The sequence below is a fragment of the Pan troglodytes genome, chromosome 4 (genome assembly GCF_028858775.2).
Source record: "Pan troglodytes isolate AG18354 chromosome 4, NHGRI_mPanTro3-v2.0_pri, whole genome shotgun sequence".
Taxonomy (NCBI): Eukaryota; Metazoa; Chordata; class Mammalia; order Primates; family Hominidae; genus Pan; species Pan troglodytes.
The window spans coordinates 69636111-69652335 of record NC_072402.2 but is presented as its reverse complement, the minus strand read 5'-3'; the positions used below and the strand labels follow the sequence as shown (position 1 = coordinate 69652335).

At 44.2% G+C, this 16225-nt stretch overlaps 1 protein-coding gene across 22 annotated transcripts in view; it reads left to right on the top strand.

The window, feature by feature from the left end:
• Positions 1-16225, top strand: part of ZNF131 (zinc finger protein 131) — a 55326-nt gene that overhangs the window by 23687 nt on the left and 15414 nt on the right. The gene's annotated exons all lie outside the window — the stretch shown is intronic.

Below are 16225 nucleotides of genomic sequence, written 5' to 3'. Positions count from 1 at the left end.
TACTGAGCCAAGCAGATTGACTTAGGCACTTCTATTATTCTGTATTTTTATGTTTTACATTTTCCATTACAACAATAATCATATTAGTGTTCCCACATTTTTCTAATAGTCTCCAGCCTCTCTCAGGCAGGGATTATGTGTTTTTTTCATCTTCAGGAGGCATTTGTGGATGGGTTTGAAAAACTACCTCGAAATTATGCCTCTGAGACTCAGTTGCCAGGTTTATGTCCATTCCATCATAAGCCTCTAAAATCTCTTTCCTTGCTGTTCAGTTGTGAATACAGGCTGGCTTATCCCACTCTGCAAAACAAAAGCCTGGTAGGAGCACTTTTTCTTGTTTTTTAATTACTCCTGTTTGGGATAGGGATCTGAGTTCAGAGGTCATACCTGTAGTTAAGACAAGCTTAAGAAAACTGGCTAAGAAGTAGTTTACGGCCCGGGTGCAGTGGCTTATGCTTGTAATTCCAGCACTTTGGGAGGCCAAGGCAGGTGGATCACTTGAGGTCAGGAGTTTGAGACCAGCCTGGCCAAAATGGTGAAACATCGTCTTTACTAAAAATACAAAAAATTAGCCGGACATGGTGGCACGCCCCTGTAATCCCAGTTTTCACAAGGCTGAGGCAGGAGAATCGCTTGAATCCGGGAGGCGGAGGTTGCAGTAAGCCAAGATCGCACCACTGCACTCCATCCAGCCTGGGTGACACAGTGAGACTCCATCTCAAAACAAACAAAAAAAGAAGTGGTTTACAGTTTACCTCAACACTTGTACTTGAAAAGAACAAAAGGAAACCGTACTTTTTCAACATAAGATGCACAATTTTTTTCCTCATTTTAATATATTTCAAATAGGAATTCCTTTTAAAAGTGAGTGGCCAGGCAAGAGTTAACAGTTAGTTTCAACTGTTAAGAAATTCTAGTAGTTATTTGTGTTACCGATACCAGACAAGTTGAGTTTGTCATTTAAAATGTCTTCCAACTGATTATACCATGAGTTGATCCTTAAGCGCAAAGTTATGGTAGAATTGGTATTGGAGCATTCCAAAGTGGGGTATTAATTTCATATTAATGGAGCAAATATTTGTCATCAAAGGAGTGACCACAAAAGCAATAACCAAGGGCTTTATGGGGCCTTAGGAAGACATATAATTTAACAGGCTAAACAATTTAGGAGTAAAAATTAATTTAGCTGGACTACTTAAGGCAACTGTATAAGTATTTTGCAAATACAGAAGGTGCATGAGGTGCTCTTCTCACATATGCAGTATGGAATTATTTTTGGAATGTAGTGTAAACTTTCTGAACGACACTGAAAAGAAATTAGGACTTCATTTTGCTTTGCTGACATTACATTATTGTTAACTTAAAACTGCGTATGGCCGGGCGCGGTGGCTCACGCCTGTAATCCCAGCACTTTGGGAGGCCAAGGTGGGCGGATATGAGGTCAGGAGATCGAGACCATCCTGGCTAACATGGTGAAACCCTGTCTCTACTAAAAATACACAACAAAATTAGCTGGGTGTGGTGGCGGGCACCTGTAGTCCCAGCTACTCTGGAGGCTGAGGCTGAGGCAGGAGAATGGCGTGAACCTGGGAGGCAGAGCTTGCAGTGAGCCGAGATTGCGCCACTGCACTCCAGCCTGGGCGACAGAGCGAGACTGTGTCTCAACAACAATAACAACAAAAAACTGTGTATGAGTCGGGCGCAGTGGTTCATGCCTATAATCCTAGCACTTTGGAAGGCCGAGGCAGGCAATCACCTGAGGTCAGGAGTTCGAGACCAGCCTGACCAATATGGTGAAACCCTGTCTCTACTGAAAATACAAAAATTAGCCGGACATGGTGGCGTGTGCCTATAGTCCCAGCTACTCGGGAGGCTGAGGCAGGAGAATTGCTTGAACCCTGGTGGTAGAGGTTGCAGTGAGCTGAGATCACGCCATTGCATTCCAACATGGATGACAGAAACTCCATCTCAAAAAAAAAAAAAAAATATATATATATATATATGTATATATATACAGTGATACAGACACCACCACAGTCAAGATCAGGGGAACACTTTTATCATTCTAGAAGCTTGTCTCATGATTGTTTGCAGTTGATCCTGATCTCTAGCCCCAGGCAATCATTGATCTGATTTTTATCACTAGTTTTTCTATAGTGTACCGTGCAAAGTTCATGTTTGACTTTATTTACCTTAGCATTGTGTTTTAGAGATTTGTCCAGGTGGTTGTGGGTGTTATTTTGTTCCTTTTCATTGTTGAGTAGTATTCCACAGTGTGGGTATGCTACAGTTTGTTTATCTGATGACTTTTGCATGTTTTTTTTTTAAGATTTTATCTATTAAAATAATGCTACTGTATACAAATCTTTGAGTGGATATATGCTTTCATTTCTCTTAGTAAACATCTACAAGTGGAATAGAGCTTAGTTGTTTGGTATGTGTACATTTAACTTTGGAAAACAGTTTGGAAGTTTTTTAAATAATTCTTTCTTTTATTTTATTTATTTTATTTATTTATTTATTTTTTTGAGACGGAGTCTCGCTCTGTCGCCCAGGCTAGAGTGCAATGGTGTGATCTCGGCTCACTGCGAGCTCCGCCTCCCGGGTTCACGCCATTCTCCTGCCTCAGCCTCCGGAGTAGCTGGGACTACAGGCGCCTGCCACCACACCCGGCTAATTTTTTGTATTTTTAGTAGAGATGGGGTTTCACCGTGTTAGCCAGGATGGTCTCGATCTCCTGACCTCGTGATCCGCCCGCCTCAGCCTCCCAAAGTGCTGGGATTACAGGCGTGAGCCACCGCGCCCGGCCAGTTTGGAAGTTTAAAAAAAAAAAACAAAAACAGTTTGGAAGTTTTTTGGTTTTATGGCCGGGTGTGGTGGTTTATGCCTGTAATCACAGCACTTTGGGATGCCGAGGCAGGTGGATCACCTGAGGTCACGAGTTTGAGACCAGCCTGGCAACATGGTGAAACCCATCTCTACTAAAAATACAAAAAAATATCTGGGTGTGCTGGTGGGCACCTGTAATTCCAGCTACTTGGGAGGCTGAGGCAGGAGAATCGCTTGAACTTGGGAGGCAGAGGTTGCAGTGAGCCAAGATCATGCCATTGTACTCCAGCCTGAGTGACAAGAGTGCTTTTTTTTTTTTTTCTCAAAAAAAAAAGTAGTTTTATATGCTGGGTATGGTGGCACATGCCTGTAATCCTAGCACTTTGGGAGGCTAAGGCGGGAGCATACCTTGATCCCAGGAGTTCAAGACCAGCTTGGGCAACATTGTGAGACCCTATCTCTACAAAAAAAAAAAAAAAATTTTTAACTAGCTATGTGTGGTGGCACATGCCTGTAGTCCCAGCTACTTGGGGAGCTGAGGTAGGAGGATTGCTTGAGCCCAGGAGGTTGAGGCTGCAGTGAGTAGTGATCGTGCCGCTGCACTCCAGCCTGTGCAACAGAACGAGACCCTGTCTCAAAATAAAAAGTGGTTTTATCCATTTACATATTTGTGTGCAACACAACTACTTATGCCCTGTCTTCACCAGCACTTGATATTGTCAAGGGTTTTTTAAACTTTAGGTCAGGAGATGACAAACATTTTATTAAAGGGACATAAATATTTAGACTTAAATGCCATGTAGTCTCTGTTGCAATTACTCAGATCTGCTGTTGTAGCAAGGCAGCTATAGACAGTATGTAAATGAATGGGTGTAGCTATGTTTTAATAAAACGTTGATGTAAAACATGCTACTACTGTTAGGCCAGAGTTTGCTGACTATTGCTTTAGTCATTCTAATTGGATATGTAGTGGTATGTTATTGTAGTATTAATATTTTTAAAACTTTAATAAGGTATAATATAAGCTGCACATATTAAAGTACACAGTTTGATGACTTTTAACATGCATGTATATTCTTGTGAAGCCATTATCACAGTGATAAACACATCTATCACTCTCTAGTTTCCTTGTGCAATTTTGTAATCCATTCCTCTCTCCCTATTCCTATCTTCATCCCTACAATTTTATGTGCATGTAATAGTATGGTAGTGCTTGTCTAATTTCTTTCACTTGCCATAATTATTTTGAAATTCATGCCGGGCACAGTGGCTCACGCCTGTAATCCCAGCACTTTGGCAGGCCGAGGCGAGCAAATCACCTGAGGTCAGGAGTTCAAGACCAGACTGGCCAACATGGCGAAACCCCGTCTGTACAAAAATTAGCTGGGCATAATGGCGGATGCCTGTAATCCCAGCTACTCGGGAGGCTGAGGGGGGAGAATCGCTTGAACCTGGGAGGCAGAGGCTGCAGTGAGCCGAGATCATGCCATTGCACTCCAGCCTGGGAGACAGAGGGAGGAAAAAAAAAAGGCTGGGCACGGTGGCTCACGCCTATAATCTTGGCACTTTGGGCGGCCAAGGCGGGTGGATCAAAAAAGAAAGAAATTCACGTATATTAGTGTGTGTATAAGTAGTTCATTCCTTTTTCCTGCTAAGTATTCCATTGTATGGATATATCACCATTTATTGATTCACCTGTTGATGGACATTTAGGTTGTTTCCAGTTTTTGGCTATTACAAATAAAGTGGTTATGAACGTTTGTGTAACAAGTTTTTGGACATACGCTTTCATTTTTCTTGGTAGATACCTCTTAGTAGAATAGCTGGCTTGTATGGTAAATATATGTTTAATATTTTAAGATACTGTCAGACTCTTTTTCAAAAATGGTTGTGCCATTTTACATTCCATTCTGCAGCCTATGAATGCTCCAGTTTTTCACAGCCTTGTTAATACTTGATACAGTCAGGCTTTTTTTTATTTTAGCTGGGCTGGTGGGTATATGGTGATTTAAATTTGCATTTCTCTAATGACTAAAGGTGTTGGATATTTTTTAATCGGCTTTTTTGCCATCTGTTTGTATTCTTTGGCAAGGTGCCTGATCAAATCTTTTGCCTGTTTTTAAAAATGGGGTTATTGTCAAGAAGGGGGCAGCATTGTGGGGGTCTGAGATTTTATCCTGTTTGCAAGGTAGTAACTTTTTAGCTAACAGTTTCCTGGATGCCCGCAAGAGACATGAGACTCTTGAGTCAGAAAAGGGCTTGATTACTTAGAGCAAAGAAAGCAGCATGAGTTCCATGTTTGTATCAGTGTTTCTTGTTCCCTGTCCCCCTAGTCCCACAGGGGTGACACAGTGGCCTAGGTGTGTACCGTGCTCACAGTTGTTTGCATCACAGTTGAGGAATTCTGAGCTTTAGGAAACCCAAATCTTCTATAATGAGCTGCAAGCAAACCTGCCTAACCTTTGCTGTAGAGGAAACATTATTATACTGGACAATAAATAAACCTACTCTCCACTCTGGAAGAGGACAGGCTCTGTTTTCCAAAGTCCTTTGCTATACAGACAACTTTGAAAAGATAGTCCAAAATAAAAGGCTCTCAATGTCTTTGTTTATAAGACATGCAGAAACATTATGAGTATCCATGGAGAGTTGTCTTGTTCCATATCCTTGTTTCTGTATTATCCTGGCTGGTACTGAATTTTCCCCATAAGTACAGCACTTCTTTAGCCGCTCTGATTAATCTGACCGTAGGGACCAGGACCTGGCTGGGTGCGGTGGCTCATGCCTGTAATCCCAGCAGTTTGGGAGGCCGAGGCGGGCGGATCATCTGAGGTCAGGAGTTCGAGACCAGCCTGGCTAACGTGGTGGAACCCCGTTTCTACTAAAAATACAAAAAAATTAGCTGGGCACGGTGACACATGCCTGTAATCCCAGCTACTCAGGAGGCTGAGGCAGGAGAATTGCTGAGGCCGCAGTGAACTGAGATCGCGCCATTGCACTCTGGCTTGGGCAACAAGAGTGAAACTCTGTCCCAAAAACAAACAAAAAACACGGGGACCAGGACCTAATCCATTCAGTTTTTCTCATACTGGATTTATTTAAGGATTTATTGAAGTCAACAGAACTTCAAGCAGCAGGATTTGGCCACCCTGCCGTGTTGACCTTAATCATGCACCCACCACACTAAGGTTCATTCTGGACTCAGCCAACTGAACAAATCCCTAGAAAAACAGGTGACTTTCCTTTTCGGTTTCTGTATTGACTTTTCCACTTAGCCCTGGGCATTAATCTAAGTACAGCAAGATGCTTTACAATTATACAGGCTCCACATTGTCCTATAGGGAGGATGTCTACTAGGGCAAGTTTTTCATTCATAATAAACCTGGCCCCAGTGGCTTGAAGCTGACATAAATGCCTTCCAGAGCCCAAGTGATATCAGTGAACATATCAGCTTAAGTCATGCACAATGTTGTACCACTTTTTTAATTGGATTACTCCTATTAGGGAAAACTGCCCACGGGATGTGCATAAATAAGTCAGTTATTATTCTAGGAAGCATCCCTTTGAGAATTTCTAACCAAGAGTATCCTTAAATGAGACCTTCACAGTCACCTGAGGGCTGCTTGATCTTCCTTAAACACTTGATGGTCTCTTATAACCACCTCTTAGGTGTAAGTCATCATTTTGTTTTGTTTTGTTTTTTTGAGACGGAGTCTCACTCTTTGCCCAGGCTGGAGTGCAGTGACGCAATCTCAGTTCGCTGCAACCTCTGCCTTCTGGGCTCAAGCAATACTCCTGCCTCAGCCTCCCTAGTAGCTGGGATTACAGGCACCTGCCATCTCACCCTGCTAATTTTTGTATTTTTGGCAGAAATGAGGTTTCTCCATGTTGGCCAGACGGGTCTCCAACTCCCGACCTCAAGTAACACACCTGCCTCGGAGTCCCAAAGTGCTGGGATTACAGGGACGAGCCACCGCGCCTTGCCAGTCATCGTATTTTTGTGAGGCAAGGAAATTAGTACCTGGCTTCCACACAAGAAGCACAGTCCCAGGGGCACATAGGAACCCTGAAAGGAAAGTACTATTTGCAGTTGTTCGTGCCTCCAAAGTAGGCACGAACCTGCGTCAGTGTAGAGGCACAGATTGATATAGCCTCCAATGTAGTCTGCTTTCCCAGTTCAGTTAGAATGATTCAGTCTAGCTCTAGTTTTTGGAGAGACTGAGGACAGGACAGTCAGTTGACTTCTTTCCTATTTATTTATTTATTTATTGAGATGGAGTCCTGCTCTGTCACCCAGGCTGGAGTGCAGTGACATGATCTTGGCTCACTGCCTCTACCTCCCAGGTTCAAGTGATTCTCCCGCCTCAGATTCCCTGGTAGCTGGGACTACAGGCACGTGCCACTAAGTTGAGCTAACTTTTGTGTTTTTAGTGGAGACGGAGTTTCACCACGTTGGCCAGGCTGGTCTCGAACTCGCGACCTCAAGTGATCCGCCTGCTTCAGCATCCCAAAGTGCTGGGATTACAGGTGTGAGCCACCACTCTCAGCCGAGTCTGTCCTATTTATCACAAGCTCCTGAATGCCAGCTGACTTGAGTAGTAACTGTCCACCTCATGGACTGATCTCAGCTATGAGAATGGTAGTGGAGCATGGTGTTTTGCCTGCGACACACAGGAGTCATCCCCAGCTGTTTTTAGAAGACATGTTGGTAAAATTAAGGGAAACCACTTGGCAGGGAATGGCAAACACAGCAGTCAGTTTAAAAATGCTTATAGCCATTGGAGAGACCTGCAACTGAGCATTTTTCTTAATTTGAAAGGTTCTAGGGGCAGTTCTGAAAGACAAAGTTGGTTTGTTTTGTTTTGTTTTTGGAGGCAGGGTCTCACTGTGTCACCCAGGCTGGAGTGCAGTGGTGCAATCACAGCTCACTGCAGCTATAACTTCCCAGGCTCAGATGATCCTCCCACCTCAGCCTCCCAAAGGAGCTGAGACTGTAGACATGTGCCACCATGCCCAGCTAATCTTTTATAATTTTTTGTGGAGATGGGGTCTTACTATGTTCTCCAGGCTGTTCTTAAACTCCCGGACTCAAGCGATCCTCCCGCCTCAGCCTCCCAAAGTGCTGGTATTATAGGTGTGAGCCACCACGCCCAGCTTGACAAAGATTATTGTCCCTCCCTGCCCCATATCTTCTGGAGTCGTAAGATGTTTCTCTCCCTAGATGGCAAGATTGTCATTCCTCCTTCACCTCTTTTCCAGTCATCCCCTCCTCTTATCCAGACCTTTCATCTGGTAAGGTCAGGTGTACAAGAAGGGCAAGGACATTTAAAACTTAGAGACCCATTATGTTTCCCACTTTGGCTCACATGGGCTATTATAAGTGAGTGTACTTGGCAAGCAGTGAATTCAATCAAGTGGTCAGTATTCCTATAAGATGATGTCACTCCATTAAGAGAATCCAGATGGCTGAACTAGAATGAAGTTCGAATTTCCTAACCCTGGCTTTGACCAGGCTGTCACCTTTAAGAGGTACCAGGCTATTCCAGGATTATTGTTGGGGAAAAGAAAATGTTTAAGAATGTTCAGGGCGGGCCAGGCGCGGTGGTTAATGCCTGTAATCCCAGCACTTTGGGAGGCTGAGGTGGGCAGATCACCTAAGGTCAGGAGTTCGAGACCAGCCCTGACCAACATGGTGAACTCCCATCTCTACTAAAAAAAAAAAAAAAAATGCAAAATTAGCTGGGCCTGGTGGCACATGCCTGTGATCTCAGCTACTTAGGCTGAGGCAGGAGAATCACTTGAACCTGGGAGGTGGAGTTTGCAGTAAGCGAGATCGTGCCATTGCATTCTAGCCTGGGCAACAAGAGCGAAACTCCATCTCAAAAACAAACAAACAAACAAACAAACAAAAATTCAGGGCACAGAATCCTGCTTTTTCAGATTGGGTTTATATTACTTCCCTCCCCTTCTGTCTTCATCATTATCCACGAAGTAGCCAAGAAGACATGATCCCTTTCTAGGGACAGCTAAATTCAGTGATCAAACTGCTTTACTCAGATTTTTGGGCAAAGAGGAGGTGAGGGAAGTAGAGTCAGAAATCATTTTGAGTCATTGTTTGAGAAAGCTGTCGCCATACTCAACAAGGTACTCAGTATCTATGGATGGTAGCATGAAACATCCATCAGTACCTTGACTGTTATTGATTAGCTTTTGTGGTCATTTTTGTATATGTGATAAAACTGAACCATTATCAGACTGCAGATGGTATAGAAAGGTGAACATAAGACATAGATTAGTTTCAAGAGCCACAGTAGTGTGGCCAGAACCAGCTGATGAAACTGGAACAGGAACAGTGTAACCTAAAGAAATGTCAGCATGGCGGGGTGGCTCACACCTGTAATCCCAGCATTTTGGGAGGCTGAGGTGGGCAGATTGCCTGAGGTCAGGAGTTTGAGACCAGTCTGACCAACGTGGTGAAATCCTGTCTCTACTAAAAATACAAAAACGTTAGCCAGGCGTGGTGGCGTGCACCTGTAATCTCAGCTACTTGGGAGGCTGAGGCAGGGGAATTACTTGAACCAGGGAGGTGGAGGTTGCTTTGAGCTGAGATTGCACCACTGCACTCCAGCCTGGGCTCCAGAGCGAGACTCCGTCTCCAAAAAAAAAGAAGTGTCAGAAATGTCGGCAATGGTGAAGCACCACTGATAGCCCTGCAGTGGGGTCACAGCTCCAGTACAGTCTGCAAGGAACAGTCAGAGACAATGCTCTGTGTGTTATGTGATCCTTCACTATGAGACAAGCAGACCAAGTTGTAACAGGTGTCAAGTCTGACGTAACAGTGGCAGACTTCTGCCTAAGAAACATAGGGTCCTCTAATTTGTGCCCAGTCTCTGATGGTGGTGCATGTGTTACCATATCCAGAATAATGTTGGCTGTAGGCTTCATTAGTGACAATCTGGGCAGTGCAGGCTTGGTTAGCATCTTGATTCCAGTTGGTCTCATTAGAGAATAGTCCCTAAGGATCTTGCACATCTGAATGAGTGACCCAGATAATTCCGGCAACAGCTGCTATTTTTTCCACAGTTGTGGCCCCAGAGGCGTGGATGTCTTTAATCTGCCAAGTCTTCCAAGTAGCAGACTAAACAGCTAGACCATTGGCAGCAATGGAAGTGCCAGTAAAAATATAGCAAGGTTAATTTGGGGGAATGTTGACCAGAGTCATGAGGACAGCCTTGAGTTCTGCCCACTGAGCAGAATGACCATGTCTGCTTTGGGTTTTCATTGTTGGTGCAGAGGCTGAGCACTTGCAGCAGCCCAGTGAACACCATCAAATTTCAGCTTAGCCAAGCCATCAGTTAATTAAGGGCTCCATTAATCTAGTGATTTTGCTTTGGGCAACAGTTAGGGAGCTGCTACTTTTTCATGATGGCTGAGGGGGCCCACTACTTTCTTAAGTATACCATTTCTATTTGACAAGTGACACTTGGTGGGCATTTCTCAGCTTGTTAGTCATGAAGTCTGAGTTTACTCACCCCCAAATGGGAATATCAGACTGGAGAACCTCAGGGCCTGTATCAGTAGTTAGGGATCAGTTTCAACAAGAGCCCAACAGCAAACTAATTTTCTCAGATTTGGTGTACCTTGGGAGCTGTGTCAGGGTTCAGCAAGTCCAAAACCCAAGTAATAACCGTTGGGTAGAGGCTGCCTCCTTTTGCCAGAAGCTCTAATCTACAAAAGCATCAGGCTCAGACTAGTAGCTCAAAGGGTTCATTAGCGCTGTGGGGCCCTAAAGGTAGAGAGAATGCACTGCAGTTCGATTGTTAACTTCCAAAGCAGCCTGTTGGTTGGAGCCCCACTTAGAGGTTGCTGTTTTGCTTGCAGGTTAGTTGATAGAAAGGAGAAAGTAGAATGCCTAAGTAAGGCACATACTGTCCAGCACCCAAAGAGTCCAGTAGGATACTGGGCTTTATTTTTGTTGGGAGGAGGATAGGAGAAGAAACAGTTTTTCTTTTACTGCTGGATGGATGGAGTGTTATGAATCTATCTTTATAAACTTTACCTGATGAGTAGGCCTCTGAAATTTGCTGGGGTTTATCAGCAACCCCTGCTGATGGAGGTGATAACATTGCAGTCAGCCTTTGAGACTGAGACTTCTGATTTACCAGTCAACAGGATATCATCAATATATAACATAAACTAGACATCAGAAGATAGAGACACTGCACTAAATCCTGACCTCACCACTAGCGGCAAATGCCAGGGAGGTTTGCAGGTTTGCTCCACTGTTCTGTTAGCTTTTCTTCCCAGTTGGGGTGATTCCCTCTGGTACTTATGGGATGAAGAAGTATAAATGCACTTCCTGCTATACATTCACATATTGAAGCAACAACAGTATACATAGAATCAGCCGTACCACAAGGTCAGGATAGCGTCCCTTTCCTGCTGTGAACCATGCCCAAACCCCATCAGTTAAAAAATGCAAGTCCATCCTCTCCCCATGGAAAAGTGGTATGGTGAGTTTGGCACCTTAATCTGACATAGCCATGGAAGCTTGAGTCCTCCCATTCCTGAGTTTTCTCCAGTATACTTGGATGAGTATATTGCTTTCAGTCCCCTTTGGGAATAGGGAGAATTTGGCTCCACTCCTAATTATCTTTCTCCTAAAAGCACTGAAGTGAAAGGAGAGGGTAGAGGAGGAAGAGATGTGGAGGGAGAAAAGTGACTGTGCCAATAAGTAAGGCACATTTACTTTTGGTTTCAAGCAGCACAGAAGCTGCACGTGGCTTGACTAAACAAACCTCCAGTGTTTTCAGCCCACCCAATGACCTCAGTCAGTGTAACGTCATCCCTGCTGACACCGATCTATTTCAGCTTCGGGGATTCCTTGATTCATTGGCTCCCTGCATATTACTTTGCATTTGGGGTTGTGAGGTTTATGTCCTTTTTGACTTGACTCAGGTTTGACTTGGACAGTAGTGACTAAAGAGTACACCTTGGCCAGGCGCAGTGGCTCACGCCCATAATCCTAGAACTTTGAGAGGCCAAGGTGGGAGGATCACTTGAGCTCAGGAGTTTGAGACCAGCCTGAGCAACATAGTGAGACCTTGTCTCTCTACCCCCACCAAAAAAAAAAAAAAAAATTACACCTTAATTCTGGACATTGCTGCCCTGTTGTTATTTGTTTGCCTGGTTTTAACATAAAGGTTAGGGAGCTTTTCAGCAGCATTGACTGCAAGAATTCATATTACTTTGGATCCTTTTCTCATTCCCTGGTGAGAATCTTCATCAGCATTGTAAACCCAATTGGACTGGAAGGCTCTATATATTCAGTATCTTATCTATGGTTTCCCACAGGAGTTTGTCTCAAAGACATCTCTCAAAGAGGGCCCTTATAGAAGCCAAGACTGACTGCAAAAAAAACTTGGAAACCTTTTACTGTCCTCTCCAAATGAATCAAAGGTGGACATGATAAACTACAGGAAGGACGGAGCCCAAAGCTGGCCCAGGTTTTATCATTCTTCCTTGATAAGCATTATGTTCTCCCATCATCTCCCATGTGAACCGTCCAAAGCTGTGACTCACCTGGCTTCTGCCTATAGCAATCGCAAATTTCCCTTCTTTTACATTCATTGTAGGTGCATATTATTGTAACTTGTCTGAAAAGAGGCAGAACCTTCTGTCCCACCCACCCATTCCCAATGAATCTTAGTATGGTTGTTAACCATGGGGCAGACATGGTACCAGGTTGATAAAAGAGTCTCTCTCCCACAGAAGAGTTTGCAATAACCAGGGCACCATTTCAGCAGCTGTTCTTGAACTTGCTGCCCAATACTCTTCCTGCAACCACCTTCCAAGTTTTGCTTCATAAATAGGTACTTTTGTTTCCTAAAGCTACTACTGTAACAAAGTACCATAAACTGGATGGCTTTAAACAACAGAAACGTGTTGTTTCTCAGTTCTGAAGGCTAAATGTCTGAAATCAAGGTGTTCATAGTGCCATGATCCCTCCCAAGACACTAAGGGGAGCATCCTTTTTGCCTCTTCTGGCTTCTGGCTAAAAGGTGTTTCTTGGCTTATGGTAGCAGAACTCCAATCTCTGCCTTCATCTTCACATTGCCATCTTCTCTGTCTTCATAATGGCTTTCTCCTGTGTCCAGGTTTCTTCTTCCTTGTAGAGACACTAATTATATTGAATTAAGGCTTGTCTTAATAACCTCATTATTTTTTTTGAGACTGAGTTTGACTCTTATTGCCCAGGCTGGAGTGCAATGGTGCCATCTCGGCTCACAGCCACCTCCACCTCCTGGGTTCAAGCGATTCTCTTGCCTCAGCCTCCCGAGGAGCTGGGATTACAGGCATGCACCGCCATGCCTGGCTAATTTTGTATTTTTAGTAGAGACAGGGTTTCTCTGTGTTGGTCAGGCTGGTCTCAAACTCCCGACCTCAGTTGATCCGCCTGCCTTGGCCTCCCAGAGTGCTGGGATTACAGGCGTGAGCCACTGCACCCGATGTTGTTTTTTTTTGTTTTGTTTTGTTTTTGTTTTTGTTTTTTTGAGACAGTTTCACTCTTGTTGCCCAGGCTGGAGTGCAATGGCACGATCTCGGTTCACCACAACCTCCACCTCCTGGGTTCAAGTGATTCTCCTGCCTCAGCCTCCCAAATAGCTGGGATTACAGGCATGTGCCACCATGCTCGGCTAATTTTTGTATTTTTAGTAGAGATGGGGTTTCTCTATGTTGGTCAGGCTGGTCTCGAACTCCTGACCTCAGTTGATCCTCCCGCCTCAGCCTCCCAAAGTGTTGGGATTACAGGCGTGAGCCACCGCGCCCGGCCAGATGTCATCTTAACTCAGTTATATCTGCACACTTACTTCCAAATAAGGCCTATTCACAGATATTAGGGGCCAAGACTTCAACATACCTTTTGCCGGAACACAATTCAACCCATAATAATAGGCAGTAAAGTAGAGGGCCATTTATTGCTTTGTTGACTATACAGTGTAGTCAACATGTTTGCTGCTGGTTCCCATGGACTTCCCTCAAATCCAATCAGTTGCTCTGTGATGCCTCATCCTTCCTTTTCCAGAAAGCCTTTTTTTTTTTTTCCCAGCATCTTATTCTCAATGCCAAAAAACTGGCAAGAGCTATGAGATTTTACTCTACTTGCAAGCCTACAAGTTTTCCTGCCACAGTGTCATGGATGCTGGAAGAAGATAGAAGACTTCTGAGTCAGAAAGAAAGGACCTTATTACTCTCTACATAGCAAGCAGTATAAATTTCATTTTTATACCAGTTTTCCCTTCCCCTCAAGTCCCACAAGAGTGACATAGAGTGGCCCAGGTGAATGCATAAGATTGATTTATATTATAGCTGAAGAATCTCCAGCTTAGGAATCTCAAAATTTTTATAGTGGACTACAAACAAACCTGCCTAACGTTTTTTCCAGAGTGGGGGCATTCTCTTTATTATATTGGACAATAAACCTGCCCTTTCATGTACTATACTATACTGCAAACATCCAAACCGAAAGTTTTCAGTTCACGAGATGTGAGGAAACTGAAGAGACTCAAGGAGAATTGTCTCCCAACAGGTGTCGTCTTTTACTGAGTTTACTGAGTTGTGAGAATCCTTTCTTCACTCTAGATATAAGATATTTAGGCTGGGCAGAGTGGCTCTTACCGGTAATTCCAGCACTTTGGGAGGCCGAGGTGGGCAGATCACCTGAGGTCAGTAGTTCAAGACCACCCTGGCCAACATGGTGAGACCCCGTCTCTACTAAAAAATACAGAAATTAGGCAGGCATGGTGGCAGGAGCCTGTAATCCCAGCTACTCAGGAGGCTGAGGCAGGAGAATCACTTGAACCCGGGAGGCAGAGGTTGCAGTGAGCCAGGATCGTGCCACTGCACTCCAGCCTGGGCCACAAGAGAGATACTCTGTCTCAAAAAAAAAAAAAAAAAAAAACCACACACAAAATATTTGACAGATAAATGTTTGTAACTATTTTCTTCTGATCTTTGACAGATAAATGTTTGCAACTATTTTCTTCTGGCCTGTGGCTTGCTTTTTTATTAACTGTATTTCAGAGGGCAGTTTTTAATTTTGATGAAATCTATTTTATCAATTTTTGCTGTTATGATTTCTGCCTTTCGTATGCTGTTTAAGAAATCTTTCAGCTGGGCAGGCTGGGCACGGTGGCCCACGCCTGTAATCCCAGCACTTTGGGGGAGGCCAAGGCGGGCAGATCACAAGGTCAGGAAATCGAGACCATCCTGGCTAACACGGTGAAACCCCATCTCTACTAAAAATACAATACAAAAAATTAGCTGGTCGTGGTAGCGGGCGCCTGTAGTCCCAGCTACTTGGGAGGCTGAGGCAGGAGAATGGCGTGAACCTGGGAGGCGGAGCTTACAGTGAGCCAAGATCATGCCACTGCACTCCAGCCTGGGTGACTGAGCGAGACTCCATCTCAAAAAAAAACAAACAAAAAAGAAGAAATCTGTCAGCTGGGCACAATAGCTCATGTCTGTAATCCTAGTACTCTGGGAGGCCGAGGCAGGAGGATCACTTGAGCCCAGGAGTTCAAGACCACCCTGGGTGACATAGTGAGACCTCGATTCTATCAAAAATAAAATTAGCTGAGTGTGATGGCATGCATCTATAGTCCCAGCTGCTTGAGAGGCTGAGGTGGGAGGATCACTTGAGCCCAAGAGGTTGAAGCCGCAGTGAGCCAACATCACACCACTGCACTCCAGCCTGGGTGAGAGAATGAGAAATCTTTCACTAACCAATGTCACTAAGGTCTTCTCCTATTTTCTTCTAGAAATTTACTAATTCTTAAATTTAGGTCTGTGACCCATTTTGAATTAATTTTTCATGTACGATATGAGGTAAAGGTTGAGGCTTATTTTTCCCATGCACATAATTGTTCTAGCACCACTGTTAAATGATTACCTTGGAACTTTTCTGTTTTTTTTTTGAGACAGAGTTTCGCTCTTGTCGCCCAGGCTGGAGTGCAATGGTGCGATCTTGGCTCACCCCAACCTCTGCCTCCTGGGTTCAAGCGATTCTCCTGCCTCAGCCTGCCGAGTAGCTGGGATTACAGGCATGCCACCATGCCCAGCTAATTTTGTATTTTTAGTAGAGACGGGATTTCCCCATGTTAGTCAGGCTGGTCTCAAACTCCCAACCTCAGGTGATCCACCTGCCTTGGCCTCCCAAAGTGTTGCAATTACAGGCATGAGCCACTGCACCTGACTGGCACCTTTTTTTCCCCCATAAAAATCAGTTGACTAAGCGTGGGTCTATTTCCATGGACTTTATTCCATTAATCTTCGTGTCTATGCTTTCACCAGTACTATTGTCTTAATTACTGTAGCTTTAAGTCTTGAAATCAGG